The 17,556-nt window shown below is 35.5% G+C and overlaps 1 non-coding gene across 1 annotated transcript; it reads right to left on the bottom strand.

The window, feature by feature from the left end:
• Positions 1 to 313: 313 nt before the first annotated feature.
• LOC110838769 (uncharacterized) lies at positions 314 to 17,343 on the bottom strand. The gene is made up of 5 exons (XR_015533808.1): positions 16,723 to 17,343; positions 14,433 to 14,558; positions 10,119 to 10,208; positions 8,355 to 8,525; positions 314 to 2,559 (listed from the first exon to the last, which is right to left on the bottom strand). It is a non-coding gene; the product is annotated as an uncharacterized LOC110838769 (transcript).
• Between the last annotated feature and the right edge of the window lie 213 nt (positions 17,344 to 17,556).

Genomic DNA, 17,556 nt, shown 5'->3' with positions numbered 1-17,556 from the left:
ACTTATTGTCAGTTCAGCCGATTGGTTGATAATGACAACGTAAGGGGCAATATTAGAATAATGATATAGAGGAAATAACGTGTTACAAATTATATAAACACAAAAAATATTTTTTTTATATTTTGAAAAATTATAGGGGGTGCTGCAACTCTGCAGCTCTTATGGATGGGCCGCCACTGCCTACAATGTAATACTTAATACTTTCCTTACATGCATTTGTCATTTCCCTGAGTTTTCCTACTAACTGTGAGAATCTACCTGTATCTTTGAAGTCCCACCCGTGGCTCAGTTTACGAAAAAGGTAAAGACGGTAGAGTTATTCATGTACTTTATTGATGACTAAGGTATGAAAACATATCCATGTGCTTTAACTAATCAACCTATGATCAGATATGACAAAATGGAACTATAGATCCATACATTTTTACTATTGGCACTAAATAAGGGGCGAGTGATTACCTTCAAGCCCTCAAACTCAACCAAGACACTTGTTGGAAACAAAACACACTTATGTACTTCACAAATTCCTAGCATGTACAAGTTTCCTGGACAAGGTTAGTATATTATCCTTTGGTAACAAATAGTGATTCGATTAGCAGCAAATGTAATATAACAAAAAATATACCTGCCACTATGTAGGAATGTCTTTGACAAAAAACAAAAAAATTCTCTACATCTAAATTCACGTATGTTAGTCACTTAGATCTGCTCGTGACAGTTCCAAGCACAGCATTCCGAAGGTGGGCTATTTATAATAAAGCAATTGCAACTTACACTCTTGTTCGACCTGCAAGTAACCTGTTGATTAGTAAGATTATTTTGAACTATCAGTAAAATATGCAACTGAAAATAACAATAATGACAGTTGCTAAACCCATCTTAAAATTAAATAACATATCCCATACCAATGAAACAGTTATAAAAGGTTTTGAAAGTAATAAACAGAATGAAATTGTTAAACCAAAAAGACGTCACTGCCACTGTTTCGCTTGTTTGAAGCGAGAAGATTTTATTGCATTTAGGCGCTGAGAAACTTCATGTCATTCATCAAGAGATGCTCATCATTGTATTACACAAGAGTGTGACTGCCCCTTGCCTCAAATGCACAATTACTATTCCTATCCTGGACAATATTCCTGTACAAAACAAACGTGCACGAGTAGGTATTCATTTGCATTCTGAGCAGAAAACGTCTTATTCATGGTGGGACAATAGTTCCTTTAATCTGGGTATGCAATAATACTTCTGCAGACTCTTCTGATAATAGCAAGACTTACATATATCACGAGAATATGAGCACCCCTCACATGTATTGACTCGGATTATTCGATTAATGAAAAGATTTAATGTCACTGAAATACAGAGTAGTCATTAAAGAGATTATGCAGGTAAAAAATCATTTATTATATACATCTCCTAAATGTGGCTCCTATCTACCATGTGTAAGTAGATGTTTCTTCAAAGCACCCTTCTGAACAAACGATTTTTTACAGATGTCACAAGAATATGGCCTTTCTCCACTGTGTGTACGCTGATGTCTCTTCAGATGACCCTGTTGAATGAATGACTTCTTACACACATCACAGGAATATGGCCGTTCTCCACTGTGCGTACGGTGATGTATCTTCAAAGTACTTCTATGGTTGAATGACTTATTACACACATCACAGGAATATGGCCGTTTCCACTGTGCGTACGCTGATGTTTCTTCAAATTATTTCTATGGTTGAATGACTTATTACACACATCACAGGAATATGGCCTTTCTCCACTGTGTGTACGCTGATGTGTCTTCAGATTACTCTGTTGATTGAATGATTTGTTACATACATCACAGGAGAATGGCCGTTCTCCACTGTGTGTACGCTGATGTATCTTCAGACTACTCTGTTGATTGAATGAATTGTTACATTCATCACAGGAATATTGCCGTTCTCCAATGTGCGTACGCTGATGTGTCTTCAGATGACTCTGTTGAATGAAGGACTTGTTACACACATCACAGGAATACTGCCGTTCTCCACTGTGTATACGCTGATGTGTCTTCAGATTACTCTGTTGATTGAATGATTTGTTACATATATCACAGGAGAATGGCCGTTCTCCACTGTGCGTACGCTGATGTTTCTTCAAATTACTCTGATGATTGAATGATTTGTTACATATATCACAGGAGAATGACCATTCTCCACTGTGTATACGCTGATGTATCTTCAGACTACTCTGTTGATTGAATGATTTGTTACATTCATCACAGGAATATTGCCGTTCTCCACTGTGCGTACGCTGATGTGTCTTCAGATGACTCTGTTGAATGAATGACTTGTTACACACATCACAGGAATACTGCCGTTCTCCACTGTGTGTACGCTGATGTGTCTTCAGATGACCCTGTTGAATGAATGACTTGTTACACACATCACAGGAATATGGCCTTTCTCCACTGTGTGTACGCTGATGTGTCTTCAGATTACTCTGTTGATTGAATGACTTGTTACACACATCACAGGAATACGGTCGATCACCATCATGTAACAAGTTCTGTTCATTCGGAGGACCCTAGCAGACAAATTGAAAAAATATTACGGTAAATCTTATTAGGAAGAAGAATGAAACTGAAAACAAGATATAAAAATGCTCAATAAATATTTTCAGAACAGATTTATTTTCTCAGTGGGATAGAATTATATTTCATATTTCATTTAGTTCCTGGCTACCTGAGACAAGACTGCAATTTTATACACAGCAAACAAACTCTTGACTGACAGCAAGCTGCAATGCAAAAGAGTTACATATTCACATTCCATAACACGATGTGCAAGTTCAAGTTTGCTTCACCCAACCAGACTCACTGTTAGAAAACCCGAATAAAATTGCTTAGCCTGATGGGGAGAGAAAAAAGAGAAAATAACCAATCTATTTATTGGTATCTAAAGAATCAAAAAGCAGAGATACACAGATGTCATCATAATAGTGACATATAATTTTATGCATTATAATGAATCTTCTGATAAAAATCTTTGAAACAATATTGTTAACCATTAACTGGGTTCAATCTACAGTACAGATATGAGTGAAAGGAGAATCTAAAATAAATAAACCCCAAGTTCACTCACACCCAACTAAATCAATGACTTTCTATTACAACTTGCATCATCTACTTATTAACCTCTTGTAATTCTTGCATCTCTTTATCCTGAGAACAGAATCTCATAAACACTGAACAGGTCTGCTTGGCAAACTAAAGCAAATGAGGACAAGTGGAACCATTCTGACACATTCACAGCAATTTGGCCTTTGTGAATGATGCCAGTGTCATCAGAGGTGTTTGGGGTAAGAGACCTTGGTTGAGTAGGGTGTCTGGCCTCTGTTTGGATGGCTGATGATGTCAATATGAATAACAACTTTGTCATTGCATAGCTAAATGATGACTGTCCACCACTACAACAAAGTCACTTTCACAAGCAAAACCACCTGTAGGCATTAACGTAAGTACCAAATGTTGCCAATATGACACTGAGCAAAACTGAAATGTCTCTTCAAACAGAAAAATTCCGTAACATAAAAAATCTTGAAAATCCAATTAGCTGTTTGCTCTCAAGTTCTTACAAATGGATAGAGGAATAGGTATAGTGAAGATAACAGGTATATTGTTGTAGCTCTTAGTTTCAAACCTGCTTAAAAATAAATCAGAGAAAAGGACATATTATGCAGGACCTATGTCACTACATCACAGAATGTCTTCTGGCTGTGGATTAAAGACTGTGATACCACCAATAAGGTAAGTGGATGCCCATCCAGTTTTGCGATTAAACATGTAACTAACTATACGCAAAATAAAGAATAGCTGTTTACACAAAGAGTAGGCAAATTTATAACAAGGGATGTACATATTTGTATAGCAGGAAGAGTAACGATCCATTAACATAGGTATTGCACATGAAGTAATGTGAAATTACAAAAGTGGCTAAGGACAGCATTATAGTACACTTAGATCAAAAGTCAATCATAATACATGAGTAACTTGGTTCACACAATGTAGGAGAGAAGAAAAATATGTTCAAGGAAACAATAAGCAATTAAAGAGTCAGCAAAAGTTGCTGATGCTTCCAGTACATTAAAAGGGGTAGAAAGATGCAGTTTTATATTTAAAAGATTCTTGTACCGTTATATGCCCAAAGACAGAGCAAAAAATTCTTAATAAGTAATTTATGTAATTAACACTTTAAATGTATACATCTTCATTGATTAATTTGTATTAGACATACCTGGAACATGGTTTAAGAAATCATTTTGTTTTAATGTGTATTTCTGATGATGAAAGCTACATTTTTATAATGCCAGCCAAATGCTTGGTCACAGCCCAAACTTCTTACAAGGGAATGATAATTTGTTGTCTGGTCACATCTGTCATGCCCTTTATATGACAATGACAGATGAGTATGGAACAGTGGCGAAATGATGATTTGGAGGGGAAGGCAAATAACTTTGAGAGAAACTGCTCCAGTGCCACTTTGCCCACCACAAATGTTCAGGATGAACTGACATGTGACTGGTATGAGAGCCAAGACAATAAAGTTTTTTTAATGATAAAACTTTGCACATTCTCTGGATTATAGCAAATTCTTAATCCACTTTCAAAGCAATAGCATAAAATAAGTGTAGATATGCAATGTGTACACCAAACTAGACGTCTGTTTTCAGATCACATCATGTATTGAAACCTTATTAAAGAAATATGAAAAGGGTAAGGGTTATTGTTTTCAGTGGTCTGGCTAGTAGTGTGCCAATGTTCCACTGTCACTACACTACATCACAGAATGTCTTCTGGCTGTGGATTAAGGAGAAGACCTAATAATGTGGGAATAACTATTTCATTTGGGATCAACACTCAAGAATTTTTTGTAATCAATCAACACTGATCAGACATTCTGCATCTTTCCGGTACTGGAGAAAAATCAGGAGTACAATGGAAGACATGTCAGCTACTTATAGCCTTCATGAAATCCTATGATTCAGTTAGGAGGGAAGCATAATGCAAGTATAAGATTCAGTTCATCATCTACCTCCCCAATAATAATTTACATATCAGACCATAATATCCAGGAGCTTATGAATAATACAATATACTGTAATATTTTGTATTAATATAATATTGCTGTACCAGGTAATTTATCTTTTAAAAATGACAAAAATATCAAAATATATGTTTAACTCATTTTTGTATTTTTTTCTAAGTATCTATGAAGGTAGCTTTCTAAATAAATGTAATAATGTTGGCAAAATAAAGAATGATTGGATTTTCCAAGGAATAAAAATATCTTGCAAATGTAAGAGGAGTCATATCCACAGCAGGAACAGTTAAAACCCCAAAACAGCAGCATTCTATATTAAGTACTGTAAAATCCTGAATGATCTTATAAAATAGGTCAAAAAGCAGTTTTACAGTAGGCTAATAACAAAATCTGGTAATAAAATAAAAAACAACATGATACATAATAAAAAGGGGGAGGGGAAAGATAAATTTAACTGAACTGTTAAGTACTTCTTTGGAAGTATGTGAGGTTAGGTTATGTCATCATATGCACACTGGTCCCAGAAAAATCTGGCTTCAGGAAAGGTGTGTCCACTGAGGACGCAGCCTTCAAACTAACAGGCAACCAAAAAAATGCTGGTTAGAGGAATTTACTGTGATTTAGCAAAAGCTTCTGACTGTGTAAGTCATTAAAGTTTGTTAACTAAATTACATTTTCATGGCACTCAAGGAATAGTTGCAAAATGGCTCACATCCTATTTAAGAGAGAAAATACAAAAGGTTTGAGCAAAATCAAACAAAAAAACTCTCAATTTTTTAAAACTGGGGAACTATTTTTACACTTGAACACAACCTCCAATTATATTGTAAGGTTCCATATGAGTTTCTACAGTGACAAACCCTGAATACATGTTTCTTCATCTTTTTCCAGAGAGGCAGTTTTATGGCCAAAAAATGGATATATAAACAGCTCCACTTTTATGGAGCAAGCATGGGAAACATCATGATACCAACATGTACATGTACCTTGTAATAATCAGACGCACATGGCTGTACACCAACATCGTGCGACAAATAAAGATCTGTACAACTTTAATAATTATTTCTGACATTGCAAATAAATAAATAATTACAATTTTGCAGCCAGATTGTGGGAGTGCATCACACAGGTAAATTGCAGCAAATATGCCCTATAAATGACAGCTGAATCAATATCTTGTATTTTCCTGGTGCTGAAGTTTTTCATCATGCATGCGTTGGTCAAATGACTTCCACACTTCTCGTAAGAACATGTATATGAATTTCAGGTTTTGTAATGTATGGTTGAGTTGATTATTTTCATCCATATATATATATATATAGATAAAACTACAAACAGTGTCATGGTCTGTTAAAGGTACAAAATCAATAATTGATTACATATTACATAATAAGAAAGCAGAACATTAACTAAAGATGTTCTGTCATCAGGGCAATGACTCAACACCCTGATGATGTTATATTATTCTATGTAAGACTTGAGGTTCTCATCGCCCTGATGACGGAGGCAGTATGACCTCTGAAACGTTGGTTAACATCGACCAGACTACACAACGCAACAACCCAGAAGACAGATATCATCTTATATTATTCTAGTTTACAATATAACAGTGTGATTGTATGAATGACAGTTTCATGCTCACCAATATCACAATAAATGAGTGACAAAAATTCATATCCTTTATAAAAACAACAAATCTTAGCCTTTTTATTTCTTTACTTTTTTTGCATTTCATCACAGGAACATTTAATTGTAATGAATATTATTTGATGTCCACAAACTAAATAATATTTTTGAGATGTTATTATACAAAGAAAACAAGAGAATTTGTAGGGACAACTATATATAACTAACCAGATGGCTTACGGAACCCGAAGGTTCATCACCGAATCAACCAAAGCCCTCCACCAGTCCCTGTCCTGGGCCAACAAAATCCAGTCTCCTTCAACTCATATCTCCCATAGATCCCACTTGAGATTATTCTCCCATCTATGTCTAGGTCTCCCCAGCAGTCTCATCCCCCAGGATTCCCGAACAACACCTGGTGAACATACCCTGCCCCATCCATGTGTGCCACATGTCCCACCTATCTCAAGCCCCTTGACTTAATCACTCGGATAATACTGGGGGAGGAGTACAAATTTTTAAGCTCATTTTTATGCAATTTTCTCCATGCCCCATCGTCTTCTCTCCTATGCCCAAATATCCTCCTCAACACCGTATTCTCAATCACCTGCAATCTATGTTCCACCTTCAGAGTGAGAGACCATGTTTCACATCCATACAAAACAAATACATATAAAAATCACCTGCCAGCGACATGGTAACAAGTTTAATTAAAAACCGCTTATATCGAAAGATTCAGGAGGATCTGAGGGACGTATATCTGTTCATCATTCAGTAATAACCCTAATTATGAATCATGTGAAGGAACAACTTTCAGATAGTAATCCAGAGATTCAGCTTATCTTTTCCTTTAAGTAATGAGTAACGTGCACTTGAACCTAAGTGTATCGTTTACTGGAGAAGACCTCATTTGACTCAATCTGCCACTTATCTAAAATTGTCCGTAAATCACAACGAATTATCCAAAGACAGGAACACTGACAATGCATTTTACATTTGATGGTGTCTAACAATTGATGTAGCAATTTCCCCCCCCCCCCCACCAATACCTACCATTAAATCAAGTGTGTCTTATATTGATGGAGTTTTAAAATCAAGGCAATATAATACTTCAGAAAATTAACAATGTCCAACATAGTCATATAACAGATCAAATAATATTACAATTTTAGAGGGTCGTCTATTATCCTGTTAAAGGTCCTTAATGAAAATGGCAGGTCTATACCACTGTAGTGATACACGCTGCAACAAAGTTAAAGAAAGAAAGAAAGAAAGAAAGAAAGAAAGAAAGGGGAATAAAAGGCACCACGTGAAAACCTTCAAACATTCACAGATCCACAAAAATGTGCAAAGAATTCAATGGGAATTAATGCCATCAAAACAAGGAGTACTGGAAAGTGTGGACAAACTATCAAAGGCTTGTGTGGCTACATCTGTCTAAAACATTTCTTGTATTTCTCAATATTTAATATCACGTCTTAAAATAAAGCCAACACAAAACAGAAGCGAAATTCCACAAACAGTAGGCAACAAATACAATTCATTTCAACTAGTTTGCAACGGACCCTTCAAGAACTATTCAGCAGAGCGGAATTGCTTATAAGGACAGACAAATGGAGATGCAACGTACCTAACGATGCTCACACAACTCACCTCATGCTCTGCCTTTATTACTGGAAATGTTATCATGACAGGATCCTCCTCCACTTTCACACCTCCGTCATCCTCAACTTTGATATCGATGACTTGATTGTTATCATAAGAAGCCTCAAAACTCGTTTCACTGTAAGAATCAGGTACAACTTCCTGTAAATTGATGGAGTCCTGTAAAATAACCATACTCATTATGAGTCTTGACTTTGCTCTCTCACTGCATGAAATGGAATAATTATCAATACAATTGTACTGAATCAAACTAATAGCAGCTGCAGAACGTCTTTAATGGAGCCTGATGGTGATGCATTTTATTTACTATTGCTGTATTTCTTTACATGATCCATCACTTGATATTTTAAAACAAGATCACTACGTTCTGGGAACTAGATTTGCTCTGGTCCCATACAAGGGGCTAATCAGAATAGGTATTTTCACCTTAAGACAAGAGCAGATCCAGATCTCAAAATATAGCGGATCTATTTTAGAATACCAAACTATGGACAAAGTCCAAAAAAACACCAACATGCAATCATAGTAGCTGTTTCATAAAGACTTTCTTGCTTATAACTATCAAAACCATTACTATGAAAAGGATTTTTCTAATACAAATATAACTTCAATAGTATTGTCTCCATGTAATATGAAATCAAAGACATGGAAGACATGGAAGACTTGAGGTTCACAGCAGTGAGTTTGAAGAGTCCTGTCTTCTGGGTTGTTGCGCTGTGTAGTCTGGTTTATGTTAGCCAACGTTTCGGAGGTCATACTGCCTCGGTCATCAGGGCCCTGATGACGGAGGCAGTATGACCTCCGAAACGTTCGCTAACATCAACCAGACTACACAGCGCAACAACCCAGAAGACAGGAATCTTCACATCCACATTAGTTTACTTGGCATGTTCATGCCAATGCAGTGACAATGGCTTGGTTTATGTAATGAGGCGGTAAAGCACATATTAAATGGTCACAACAACTTTTGTTACGGGGATTTAATCAATAGTTACATGTACACATCACTCATAATGTGCACACAATAACGAAATCACATTTTGTATGTTTTGGACAGAAATACTGAGCAGAGTATCACATTAACGCTCCTCCCTCCCGGCCAATGTTTTATATGAAGTCAAGTTAATCTCTTAAGTATTTGATTCAATAAAAGCTGTGCCGAAACAACAGAGCAAAGGGGAATATTTGGGTCTATGGAAACAAAGTAAAAAACAAAGCACAAAATGTTATGATACAATTCGATTCTTCATTAAAAGTCTCCATGGCTGCAAATTTATCTCCTGATAAAAGTTTAATATTACATAAGCAATGTTATCTTCCCATATGGAAAGAGTTAATGATGCTTCACAGAAATGACAACACTGTTCTAATATATCAGTTCAATTTGTATCAAGACACAAAAGAAATAAATGATAATCTTAAAACATTCACAGTTCCTGTGAATTGTATAGCAGACAGTATTTTGAATACAAAGCCCACAAATTATAAAAGATTAATGGGCCACATTTGTCTAAAATATTTCTCAGTTTGGTCAATGTTTAATTTCACATGTTTTAAAACTGATGCAACAGAAATTTAAAATGGTATTTCATAAATGCTGAGCAACAAAATTCAGTCCTCTAGCACCATTTTGCAAAGGACACTTCAAAATCCATTCACCAGAGTGGAATTGCTTCATGTGGAGATGGATAAGAGAGACACAATAGGTAATCCTACAGATTTCTTAAAAGTTAATTGTAATGTACAACTCACCTTATGTTCAGACTTAATTAATGGAAGTTTTGCTATACGATCCTCCTCTTCTTGTGTATCTGCAAAATCCTCAATTTTTATATTCATGATCTGCGAAAGAAGACGTTACACATGTCTCAATCTATGAACCAGGTACAACTTTCAGTAGCATGAAGTTATGCGAAACCTCCATACCTGATGATCATGACCACGATTTGTCCACTTACAATTTCCATGTAAAATGTAATCATAACATAATAAGACATGTTTGCAAAATAAAGGGCTAGAACAAGGATCGATAACCTTTCTTGGGTCATAGGTAACTTGGAGGATCTGATAATTATATCATAAAAGAGCGTTTATATATATCTGGACTGAAAGAATTAGATTACAACTGTGGTAGTGCATGCGCTGTACGAACAGCTTCAACAACAACTTAACAAATTAAACGTAAAATGGAATATTTCATTTCTTTACTGAACTAAGTCTGCTGAACAGACTAGTTCTCAGGCAGTCAAGAAATTAGCCGCATATACTGAACCCAAAGGTTTACAGAGTGAGTTCAAAGAGCCTGCCACTGGTTGCTATCCTTAGCCACAAGGATCCAGTCCTTGTGATTATATCCTACTTCTTTAAGAACTATTTTAATATTATCCTCCAATCTATGTCTTCATCCACCAAGGGGTCTTATCTATTCAGGTTTTTGAACTGAATTTTTGTATTCATTTCTAATGTTTACATTCCCCACACATCCTCCTTGATTTGATAACCACAATAATTAATATTTGATGTAGACAAATGATTAAGTACCTCCACATTAAGCATCTTCTCCAATCCCCATTATTTCCTTCATTGTTCCAAATATTGTGCTCTGTACCCCAACTGTCAAAAAGCATCAACGACTGTCCTTCCCTTAACCCTTTACGGCTGAAGTCATCTAAATATCATTAAATAATTCAGTGAATACCTGCCAGAAAGGAATCTCCACACATTCGCATTACAAGATCAATTAACTAATACATACTGGAAGCATTATCTAGTAAGTATGACTGTACATCAAACATGTCGTCACTCTACAGAGCACAAAACAGCGACAATTGCCTGTTCAATCACGTAACAAAAATAACAACCATAAAATTAAGAATGAAAGTAAGAAATTAAATTCCACTTGGCAAATAACCAAAAAAATAATACAAATATAATTTGGAACAAATTTAACAACAGTAAACACAAAACATCAACATAAAAACAACATATTAGCACAAATAAACAAACAAAGGTCATAAAGAGAAATGGTTGTATACACATGCAAACAAACCTTGCATATAACAAAATTAAAAGAAAATACTGATAAAAATAGCTTTGCAAACCACTGAAACCTTTAAAAAAACACCAAAAACCTAAATCACAAAAACAACTGATAATGCAGGTGCAAATGAACTAAACTGTAGAGACTGCACACCGATTATATAGCACAAAGAGATCACACACTTCAAGAGAGGATTAAAGAACATGTATGTTCAATATCGAACAATAGAGATCATCAGGTAATGCACATCATATCCATAATACGGGAGAATCCTATGGCCCCACGGAAGATACTTGGAAATAATAAAAACAGTGAGTAAAGAAAGATGTTTAAACTATTAGAGAAACACCACATATACTGTACCCAAAACCAAACCAACAGCTGAACCATATCCATACAGTCATAACCTGATCTTTGATGCACTATACGAGCATTATTACCAACAGCACACATGCTCCCCCTTAACGAGGGGGGTCTGAAAAGTAATGCGACTACTCGCATTACTCACCATCTGAGGATTCCTGAGGCTTTGGCACTTTCTCTGCCAAAGTTTACGGCCTTCACGTGCTATAAATTTTTTGCAGCTTCTCACCAACTTCTCAAACACGTGCAGTAGCCCATTTCCAGACATCTTGTGTAGGGCAGCAGCAGTAGCTTGTTTAACTTCGGTGTCATGTTCAAGCGCTGGAAATGCTCAAAAATCAAATGGAGCAAGGTCTGAACTGTAGGGTGCGTTCTACAGGTGGTACATCGATGTCTGGTACCGCCTCCGTCGCCACATGCAGGGCTGTGGAGTCGGTATTGAAACCTCTGATTCTGGCTCCTTCATAAAAGCTCAATATGTATTAATAATGGAAAACCTACTAAAATTGTAAATGGTACCACAACAGATTTCATCACCACCACATGGATCATCAGGCTACTTTTTAGAATTATAACCTATATTTAAATACATAACTAATGCTTACTGCAGAAATCGGTTGATTTGTAGACAGCCTGCATTCTTAAGGCGCCAGAGACAAAGTTACAAAGCATTATTCCCACACCATGTGCCTCAACGCGTTGTTGAATCTCACTAAGCGTGAGGCCGCTGGCAGCTCACACGATAGCGAAAGTGTTCTTAAGAGTTTATAAGGAGGTAGGAGTCGCCACATTTTTAATGACTCCGCAGCCCTGGCCACATGTGCAATATGTGGTCGTGCATTGTCTTGAAGCAGACACCACCTTTTCTTCAAGAACTCTGATCACTCCTTTCTGAATTGCATTCCCCAAATAAGTTTCAAGTATATATCCATAGTGAACACCATTCACAGTTGGCTTCTGAGTTAGCCTGTGCTGAAGAATAATGCCTTTTGGGTCAAAATACAATATCAGCATCACTTTTCCAGAAGATAGTGCTTAATCTCCCTCTTCGAGCGCCATCAAATACCCTTTTGTTTCCATCTTTAAAATGTTTCAACACCTGAAACATTGTAGCTCGGCTCATTGTTTCTGTTCCATACACATTCTGTAACACCTTTAACGTCTCTTCACCGCTCTTTCTGAGCTTCACACAAAATTCTATTGCACATCTCTGCCTTAAAACATGAAATGTCATTCTGTTCCACCACTGCAAAACAGGATTTTCATACAAGAGTTTATTCACACACACACACACCTTGGAAAATGATTATATCCGTATTAATAGCTAAACACACTTGAGAAAACAAAACAGAACGTGTGATCTCGATCAAGGCCACTAAAGATGAGCAGTGTTGCCAATCTCATTACTCTTATACCATGATACACAGTGCAGAACACTCCTCCACAACAGACAAAATATGAAAGCCACATGACCTAATGTAAGTGTCAATGCACCACATCAGTCTTAAATAGATTTAAATATATACACAAATATATGAAATGTTATTTATTACACATATTATTGCTGATCTTATTTACTCCACAGACATCCGATATCACAGAAGATCGTATCAACAGAAGTCACACAGCAAGAAGCAAGATACCAAAATGCAGTAAACATATCGACATAGGAGGAACTGCGCCAACTCAACATCATACGAGCATCCAGCCTTAACACAAAAACACGACAGACCATCGGAAGTTTGGAATTCAGTGGACAGTAATAGAAATGTAATATGGAATTGGAAATTTATTTTCCACTTATACTAACTGTTGCATGTAACCTTCTAACTATTTTAACAGGTGACTGTGGTGTTGTAGAAAATCAGTGTATTTAGGGACATATATTATAACCCAATAACACAATTTATGGCAAATAGGGCATTTCAGGGGACATATTAACATTTAAATATTGCACAGCACACGCTAAAGTATATCATTATAAACAAACTACCACTTTAATAACATTACCAAATAGTTTGTGAGAACAGACACTTTTTCCTTATCTTGTGCTGTTAAAGTAACGAGAGAAAAAATGGGCAGCAGTGTAATTTATAACAAAATCTTCACACCAAAATATAAGATTCTGTCAAAACAGATTTATCATAAGACTTGTAAGTGGAAACATATTATGAAAATAAATCTAAAAAAGATGTAAGGCAAAGTATAAGATTAATGGAAAGAAATTATTACTATTGTTAATGTCTCTCTCACACACACATGCATAAGTGTGTTCGCACATGCACACATGCTTCCAAACAAGAAACCTATTTGAACAAATGCATTATATTTAATTTGTAACATCTTTGACTGTTTAGCATTTATTTACAATTACTGTTTCACAGATCTTCTACAAGCCTGAAAAAGGAGTCTATGTTACTTTGTATTACAAATTAAGATAATGAATATATATATATATGCACTACCCAATTCAGACTGCAATTTGCTATTATTCTTACAGGACTGGAGCACTACAGGAGAAAACCAGAGTTAGGGAAAAGGTACAGTAATGTTCCTTCTTTATAACTGTTTCACAGATAATAACAACTCATACACAAAAAAGAAACATTCAGGCATTTGTATAAATGGACAGAAAAAAAATCTCATCTGAAAGGAAGGCTTACCTCAGTTTCATCTTTTTGTATTGAAGTTCCTGACTGTATATGAACCTCATCAGATACCACGCTAATGGAATCTTTTTCACTTTGAACATCAACATCATTTTCCATTTTGATTTTACCCTTCTTCTGCTGTAAAATTAAAATTAAATTATAAAATTTTGGCAGATAACTCAAAAATCGAGGGAAATAGTTGTACTCTGAATAATGCATATGAGTAATATTGTAGTAAAATGACGATGTTCATGCATGCCTGTCAATACAGCTAAACATAAAAAATATACGTAATTTAAATTCACCCAGTGGGTGGTATGTCCAGAATTCAATACGGATTTCAATCATAGTATATGTTGAAGGATATAAAACCATGTAAGGTATGTACACATTTCTGTACTCACCACATGGAAAGGCAGAGTAATTTCTTGAAAAAATACATTTTACATTCACAGGAAAAGAATTTGAACAAGTTGTTCAGTTTGTATGACCTGGAAAGTGGGTGTTGATTCTAAATTATATCTGGGTCCTGTGTTTTAAATTCCCTTCCAGCCTGTTTTTATCCTGCTTCCAAGAAAATCATTGCTTTACATATTACTTTGGGCACTTTCCCCACTTCCATATGTATATTACTATTGTATTCAGTTTTAAGTATATCAATTTCCTTTGACCGTTGCCTAATGACTACAAAAATTGTATAATTCAATCTTGAACCACACTAAAATCTGTACTGGCAGCTTAACTAATGGGCGTACTGTGTATGTATCACGGCTTAAATTGTTATCCATACCTCCTTATAAATACAAATTAATTGTATCTTCATAAAGTTATGTGGTCTTATTCTTACAAGTGATCCCCCTTTTGTTTGTACTGTTGGTGATAATAGCTGAGTGGGAAGAAATGGTAAAATTGGTCATGTTGGGGGTGTCCAATAGCAACCCCATGTCCATTACACTTCATATAACACACCTTATAAACTGTTAATAACAGGCTAATCATTTTAAAATTGGTGTGAGAATAATTTCAGAACAAATATTTTATCATAATATGAAGTTCAACTGAAATTAAGTTGAAGACAATGATACTAAAGAATAGAAAACATGTAAGACTTGAGGTTCTCACAGCGGTGAGTATGAAGATATCCATCTTCTGGGTTGTTGCGCTGTGTAGTCTGGTCGATGTTAACCAACGTTTCAGAGGTCATACTGCCTCCGTCATCAGGGCGATGAATATTCATCACTACACAGCGCAACAACCCAGAAGACGGATATCTTCAATAGAAAACATACTAGACCAAATCAAGAGCTGATTTTGAATTTTAAAAATTATGCACAGAACACTTCAAGATGGTCCTGCATCATTACTCTAGATGAAGAATCATTCAAAGATGATCTACTCCAGAATCACAGAATTCAAGGAGTTTCAAAATTTCATATATAATGCCTATTTCTGTTAATACACTCTTTGATTTTATATGTTATACATAAGTATTAATAACGTATCAGATTGTATTTTTTCATCATACTGTGGTTATACCTGAACATTTGCTCATTTCTGCTTTAACACAACAGTTGTTAACAAATAAAATAATGTGAAGTGAAGGGCACACATAACGAATTTCACCCAGGTATCTTCCTGATTTACATATCTCAAGAACCAAACAATATTGTGCAAATACTACAAACAATAAATAAAAAATGGAATTGTATGAAACTGAGATCAAATGTAATACACATAAGCATTCCCTGTAACCAGTCAAAATTACTTATGTTCTTCCCTTTCGGTGAGAAACCAGGTTTCACACCCACACAAAATATTAAGAAAAGACATTGTTGTTACAAATCCCAATATTTGCTGATATACTGCACTGACATTAATAACTTTGGTATCATAGAACCTGTAAGAGGTTAGAGTATTCTGATCAATTAGCAGTGCTTCCTTGGCAGGATATTCAGCAAGCTGCGTACACTAGTGACCAGTGTGTGATTTGTATGAAACAGTTTGTTTCATCAAACTGGAAGTGTTGTATGATGTAGCGCGAGTTTGGAGTGAGACTGCAGAGAAAGTCCTAAGAAATCAACTATTTAACATTCTCATTATATGGCCAACTCTGACTGAAATCCTGGATGATTTGGACTTGGATAAACCTGTCCAAAGTACTCACAACAAATGAATCTCTAATTATTTTCTTCAGTATTCCAGAAGGGCGGGAAAAATTAGTTCTCAGACTGATATAACACCCACTGCGTTATCGGAATATTACAATAACAATCAATCAGTTAATAATGCAACAAATACATACATAACCAAAATCCGAGTATTTCTTCTCCATGTTTTTCCAAGTCACTACGTTCCTCTACTTTCTGAATAAATTCAATGCAGTTCCTGTACTTGCAACACAATATCCTCAGAGACGCATGCGTGACAAAAAGTTATACACAATATGAGTTTGCAAACGAGAATGGCCAACTTGAAAAAAAAACAATTCATTACACATGTTAACATGTGAAGACTACAGATGTTTCTTCTGTCATGGAATAAGCCTATATAGGCAATTGAATGAATTCCTGTAAAATTAGAAGGAAAAAATTTATAACAAAATTCAAGAAATAGAAACAAAAGTATTTCACTAGTGCCAAAAGCGATAAAAAATGCTATTGCATTACTTACAACACAACAAAAATTATATTTGAAAAATATAACAATAATTTACAATACAGAAATGTCTCTCGAATATGATCTGCTTACACGTGAAAGTGAACGAATTCAATTTCTTACGTCCAAAATACATTAAATTATTTCTTCAGATTGGATAGAGAAGTTACTGTTCGCAGTAAAGTTACACAAAAACGGGGAATCGCAAATAATGATGTTAGGAACAAGAAGAACCAAATATACATTAAATTATATACAACATACCCTTCCACAGATGTTAGGAATTTTGTCACACTCTTTGAAAACCTGTACGTTGCAAGCATGGACAACTCTCGAAGATGATAACTTAGATTTTTAGCCTTCTGGGTCATCTTCATTTTATTTATTTATTTAGTGTTCTGTCTGACGACAGGTCCATATGAACAGGATCCTTCCATTCTTTTTTCGGACTGGGACCTGTTCATATACGTTCTTGGCAGAT

Source organism: Zootermopsis nevadensis, unplaced genomic scaffold (genome assembly GCF_977971745.1).
Source record: "Zootermopsis nevadensis isolate Lab colony 2312 unplaced genomic scaffold, Znev_1.0 Znev_ptg000006l, whole genome shotgun sequence".
Lineage (NCBI taxonomy): Eukaryota > Metazoa > Arthropoda > Insecta > Blattodea > Termopsidae > Zootermopsis > Zootermopsis nevadensis.
Note: the sequence above shows the minus strand (reverse complement) of the source record. Positions and strands in the feature narration are given on the sequence as shown.